Genomic DNA, 6,940 nt, shown 5'->3' with positions numbered 1-6,940 from the left:
TGGTGAAACCCTGTATCTACAACCCCATCTGTACTAAAAATACAAAACTTATCCAGGTGTGGTGGTGCCTATAGTCTCAGCTACTCAAGAGACTGAGGCAGGAGAATTGCTTAAACCAGGGAGGCGGAGGTTGTAATGAGTTGAGATCATGCCATTGCACTCCAGCCTGGGCAAAAGAATGAGACCCTGTCTCAAAAACAAAAACAAAAACAAAACAAAACAACAACAAAACCATCCCCAAGGGAAAGACAAATGGCCATGATTTACAAACCAGAAACTTGAATTGGTGAAGCCATAAACAGGCAGTCTAAAAAAATTCCAGCTGAGACTTTTCCTCTATATAATCTCTTCTTTTTGCTTCATGCAGGCCTCAGAGCTCTGCCGTATTTCCCTTCAGCAGGGAAAATGAAGCCCCACTGAGGAACAAAATTTCCACCAGTGCCCCTGCTTCCTTGGGTTTGTCCAACTGTCTGGGATATCAGGAAGTGTCTTCAGGTATCCAAAACCTTTTGGTTCAAGAAACAATATAATTCCTTATCCAACCACCAAACTCCTAATGGGAGGAAGGCCAGTCTTCAAAGTGGGCAGCCATCCAGATGACATTCTAGATTCCTCCTACTGACATGGCAACACAGGGAACTTCTACTTGAGTGAGTGCAGGACATCGTGACTAGCTTCCGATGAACATAATATGGCAAAAGTGATGGGATGTTATTTCCATGATTAGGTTATAAAAGACTATGACTTCCACCTTGCTAGCAGACTTTTTTTTTTTTTTGAGATGGAGTCTTGCTCTGTCACCAGGCTGGAATGCAGTGGCATGATGTCGGCTCACTGCAACCTCTATCTCCCAGGTTCAAGTGATTCTTCTGCCTCAGCCTCCCAAGAAGCTGGGACTACAGGCGGGTACCACCACACCCACCCAATTTTTATATTTTTAGCAGAAACGGGGTTTCACCATGTTGGCTAGGATGGTCTCCATCTCTTGACCTTGTTATCTGCCCACCTCAGCCTCCCAAAGTACTGAGATTACAGGTGTGAGCCACCACGCCCGGCCAGCAGACTCTCTTTCTTACTGGCTTTAATAAAGCAGTCTGGCAGTATGGGAAGCCCAGGTGGCAAGAAACTGAGGGTGTCCTTCAGCCAACTGCCAGCAAGGAACTGGGGCCCTCAATCCAACAGCCCATGAAAAAAACTTAATCCTGCCAACAATCACTAAGTGAACTTGGAAACACCATGCCCTGGTTAAACTTTGAGATTACCTGGCCAGTATCTTGGTTGCATCCATGGGAGAGGCCCTGAGCTGCAAGATGTAGCCAAGCCATATCTAGATTACACAGAAACTGTGACATAATAAATATGTATTGTTTTAAGCTGCTAGCTTTTGAGGGCAATTTGTTACACAACAAAAGATAACATAATATATTAAAAATGTAATGAAAACTTGGTGAGATACACATGCAAAGATTCGTGTTAAATGTGTCCAAAGCTTGGGATCATAGGATACTTACAGTAGATACTCTCTGGAGGAGAAGTATGGGATCCTACTTCACAATGCAAAGCTGTTCATGCTATTCCAACATCCACCCCCACTATAGCTGCCCATTCATCCACTAAATCAAGCACAAGTTCCTTACCCTAGCAACAAGGTCTGACATCATGTGGCCTCTGCCTATTTCTTCAGTTTTATCTCCTGCTTTCCTACCACTTGCACTCCATCTTTAAGTCATACCAAACTACATGTAGTTGTCCCAAATGCTGTATGCTTTTCCCTTTGTCCATACTGTTCCCTCTGCCTAGAATGCCTTCCTGTACGGGTTCGGTTACAAGCATCTTTGGTGCTCTGTAGAACTCCATTCAAATCCTTACACTGTCCTCCCAACTGTCTTATACCACATGTCCACCTGTCTCATAACCTTTGGTTTCTTTATCTAATACCTCTCTAGCTGTAAGCTCTGGATTGAGCCTCTTCTTCAACTTGGGATCCTCAGAGCTAGTTCGCAGTCTGGCAAATCACTTCAGTCAACAACTAACGAAAGAATAACTGTGGGATGGACCTGCCAGGAGGAGAAACAATTATTTATTGGCCTAACTGTAATTTATACCACACTATTGAAATAATAGGTAGTATACAATAAAAGGACCTACATTCGGGAAGCACACAAAATTAAAAGCCACATGGAAGGATGAAAAAGCAAATCTGCCAAACAGCAGGCATATTTGTCACAATGGAGGATTACATTTCATCCTAACTTTGCCATCAGACAAGCAAGAAAATTCCAAGGAATTATGAATTTGCCTACACCTCCCAATTGGGTTCATCCTCAAAATTCCTCCATTAAAACAAAAGAAAGGCTTCCACATGGTTTGTCAAAATTATTCAGGTTTCCATCCTATGTATCAGTTCTCCTCACCTTCCTGGTGTATTAAATCAGTTCAAAGAGAAAGAGGAGGGGATTTTAAAATGAATATCTTATTTTTATGCCCTTCAGGAAATCTGCCTCCCTCCCCATTTGTTACCAACTAAAATTGACAAACTGATCCAGAGTTAAATCAACTTAGGGATCACTCAAGGAGTGAAACCAATCACATTTTACATAAAGAAATGCTCAGAGAAGGCAGCAATTATACTTTATCAGAGAAAATGTCTTTCTTACAAAGTATAGACGTCAAGTGGAGACGTTTGGTGATCCTTTTAAAACACCTTTAAATCAGAAGTAACTTAGCATGGATGCCCTTCATTTTGAAGAAAGAGAAAATATTTGATGATTTGATGATTCATCAAAAGTTTGTTTCTATTCAACAGGCTTATTGTTGTGAGGGGTTTCAATGCAAAATTAATAATCAGCCTTGGAAAAGAAATGCCTTGAATCCTATGAAACTAGGATGACTTAAAAAGTTCTATTTCTGCTCAATCAACTTACTGAAAATCACCAGCATCTTTGATCTACAGAAGGGAATATTTCCAAAAGCTAAGCGAAAATCTCTCTTTCTTTAGGTCATAAATCAACTCTGCAATCAAGACTATGGAGAATCCTTACAGGGCAGATGGCTTTGAATTTTATAAATTGGTTAGGTGTGGGGACATGATCGATAGTTTGATGATTTGACTAAGTAAAATGTGCTGAAAAAAATCACCTGTAGGGAGGTCTTGGATGACTCTGCACAAACATTCTTGAACCTGAAAATCCAAACTGTGAGTCATATTGAGACTAACAAAGTTAATATATGCCACCAAAGGAGAAGGCTATATCATCTCAGGGAAACAATTTTTGACTGTAGTTAGTATTTAGGAAATAATGCATTCGTTGAAAGGTAAAACTGGCAGTAGGCTTACGATGGCAATGGGCAGTGCCAGCAGTGGCTGTGGCATCCTGGAGCAGGAAGATTTGGTGCAGTTCTAGTGCAGCACAGGCCAGAGTGACGATTCTGACATTTGGGATGCTATAGCACTGATAAAAGTGGATAATAAAGCTGTGGCTTCATTTAAACAGGCTCTAAAGAATGATGACATTCGCGAAATTTCAGATAAACCAAAAAGCATGCCTAGTAGAAAACCTGCTAAGAAGAATAAAAGCCAAGAAAAGAACACTGCAACTTTCTTGAAGTAGTAGAAAGTTCGGGACAAATGTTCTACCATTTGGTCAGAAGACAGCTGCATTTACCCAGCTACCATTGCTTCAATTGATATGAAGAGAGAAAGCTGTGTTGTGGTTTACACTGGATGTGGAGATAGAGAGGAGCAAATCTGTCTGATCTACTTTCTTCAACCTCTGTAGCTAATAATATAGGACAGAATGCTCAAGAGAATGAAAACGAAAGTCAAGATTCAGTGCTACTCCATGGAATTCTGGGACCAGGAAAGCCAGGTCAGGTCTAAAATTCAATAGCCCACCACCCACACCACCCCACTTCCTATCATGCTTGCTGCCTCCATTTCCTTCTGGGCCACCAAAACTTCCCCCACCACCTCCCACATGTCTAGATTTTCTTTATGATATTAATGCTTTAGGAAGTATGCTAATCTCTTGGTCCATGAGTGGCTAGCATACTGGCTATTATACAGGGTTGAGGCAAAATTAAAAAGAGAGAGGGTGCTCACATTCCAATTAATGAGTAAATATGCCATTATTATAAAAGTGAATCTTACTTTTGTAAAACTTTATGGTTTGTGGCAAACAAATGTTTTTGAATATTTTTAAATTTAAAATGTTAAAAAGTTGATAGGTTAATGTAAAAGAGTATTAAAGACATTTTGATACTAAAACTATTAGATAAAAGGTTGAGCTACATCCCTACTAGAATTCTCATGGTATCAAAGTATCACCTCACCAAAAACTTACTGGTTGGTTGTGTGGAAAAAATATACTTTTACAATAAAGAGTTCCTTAAGCTCTGATGACATTTTACATCACTAGTAGTCAGAAAAAAACAGACATGTTTTCTGATCTGTGATGCAGTATGTCCTATACATACTGCACTGTACACTCTATGACCTATGAAGTGCTCTGGCAAAAAACTTTAACTGAAATTCAGTCAAGCCTTTAGATCTAATTTCCTGTTTGCAGGAAATGCTGGGGATAGAGCAACAAGTTAAATGACACCACTAAAGAAATGATCAGACAGATCCAGAATATAGAATGTTGTAGAAGATAACTGGCCTCATCGCTTCAAAATATCAGTGTTGAAAAAAAAAAAGTGGAAAGGGTAACTCTTCTAAAGTTACTTAAGAGACATCATAACCTAATGCAATGTGGAATCTTTGATTAAACCTAAGGGGCTGAGAAAATTTGAATATGGACTAGATTTTGAATATTAGACCATTATTGCTAATTTCATGAGCTGTGAGAAGGATGTTGTAGTTTATAAAAGAATGCCTTCATTTGCATACTTATTTAGGAATGAGGTGTTATAGTGTCCCTTAAAATGTTTTCAAATGGTTTTGCAAAATGCGTGTGAAGCCTATACGGCAAAATGTTAATGAATCTAACTGGTGTGTATATGGGTGTTCAATGTGCTATTTTTTCCTATTTTCTGTATGTTTAAAAGCATATATATTTTTTAAATTAAAAAGGCAACACTGAAACAAGAATAAACAGTTTTCTTATACTAGAATTGCTACAAATTTGATTATGTAAAAGAAACTTGAAAAATTTATACTTGGTGTGGGTTTGCTGAATCAGGACAGACTAAAGCTTTCAGTGCCAATAGTTGTCTTCTTCAGAGAAAATTTGACGGGTGCATTCTTCTAGTTTACTTTTATCCAGATTGAGTTGCATTTGATTTGACTCTTTCTTATATACAGTGCTTTAGAGAACTTCTTCATCTTTTTTTATTGATAACTTACCGGACAACCTAACAGGGTTAGGTTGTCTAACCTAACATCTGCTTTCCAGGCAGCCATCAACACACAGAAAGCCTGACGAGAATCACTCAGGGACCAAAACATTCCATGCCACCAGTGTATAACCTTGTCCTTCATACACTCCCAACCCAGCCTCAGGAATACTGGCCATAAGGGAAAATCAGCCAAATGCTGGAACTGAGAATGAGGGTTTGCTCTAAGTAAGTAAAGGCACAGCTCTAAGTTCTTTGTAGTGCTCCACTACACACTGTTTCCTACAACTCCCTGATAAGAATTACCTGAAGCATGTGTGTTAAGCTTGCAGCTTTCTAGGCACAGCCCCCAGAGTCTGGGTCAGAAAGCCTGGAATGGAGACAGCCCTCAGGAATCTACATTTGCAACAAGGAAAACAGAATCCTGATAGCTAAAAATGCCAAAAGATTGTTGCTAGGATGGTAACCCCTAAACATAGCTGCACACTAGAATCACCAGAGGAACGTTCACAATTCAGTAGGACTTACTGAATAAGGATCCCTGGCAGTGGGAATCAGGACTTTGTTTTTTACACTCCCACCTTGACTGCATATTAGAATAATCTGGGGAGCATTTGAAAATACCAGTATCCAAGGCCTCATGCAAAACAACTGACTCAGAACCTCTCACAGAGGAGTTGTCTGTAAAAGCTCCTTAGGTGATGAAAACAGACCACAGTTCAGCATATGGAAAACACTGAATTAAGTGCTTTAAGATGAAGCTGGGGTCATCAGCTTTTAATCTTTATTCTCCAAACCAGAGCAGCAAAAAGCAACTATACATCGACTATGGGGCACACGTGGCTGGGCTGGTGCTCCAGGCTGCTCCCTGTGCATAACTTTAAATTGAACCATTGATTCAGGTCTCTCTAAAAAGCCTGTGAAATTCAGATCACATTAGAAAGTGTCCCATCTGTAATGGGAATAAGGAGGCTGGGAGCCCAGAAACGGTGTTCAGTCTGTCTGCCAGTTAAGGATTTCCATACAGCTTCAAAGAAGTTCTAACTACATGATGACATTGTTGCTCAGGAGTGAAGAGATTCTACTACCAGCAAAATGGAAAGGAAATACTCCACACACAGCAGCCACATTTTCACAAGGTCCTCAGGATAATTGTCGGCACATGGTAGGCACTCAGTAAATATCTCATGAATGACTCCCATTACCGTGGATAAAACACGAGTCTTTTAAGATGTCTCACTGTGGATTTGTCTCCAACTTCTGAAGAAATCACCACCACAGTCATCATCATAAATTATGATATTATGAATAACTGCACTATGAATTACTGGAACTAGTAGCAAATTGCTTTAATGTGGGCCAAATAAGTTCTGCTTAGATATTTAAATAGACTTTAAACATTCTGAAGGATGGAGATTTCAAAGCTGGCACCTTCCTATCTGTGGGGCATAATAATGGTTCCCCAAAGATGACTACTTTTTAGTCCCCAGAACCTGTGAATATGTTACAGTACCTGGCAAATGAGCAAAGTTAAGGATTTTGAGCTAGGGAAATGTTCCTAGATTATCTGGGGGGTCCCAAGGTAATTCAAGTTTCAGTCAAA

At 39.8% G+C, this 6,940-nt stretch overlaps 1 pseudogene; it reads left to right on the top strand.

Moving 5' to 3' along the window:
• The first annotated feature begins 3,338 nt into the window (after positions 1-3,338).
• LOC112608450 lies at positions 3,339-4,113 on the top strand (annotated as a pseudogene).
• Positions 4,114-6,940: the final 2,827 nt, after the last annotated feature.

Source organism: Theropithecus gelada, chromosome 15 (genome assembly GCF_003255815.1).
Source record: "Theropithecus gelada isolate Dixy chromosome 15, Tgel_1.0, whole genome shotgun sequence".
Taxonomy (NCBI): domain Eukaryota; kingdom Metazoa; phylum Chordata; class Mammalia; order Primates; family Cercopithecidae; genus Theropithecus; species Theropithecus gelada.
The sequence above is the reverse complement of the archived record's forward strand: the minus strand, read 5'-3'. Positions and strand labels throughout refer to the sequence as shown.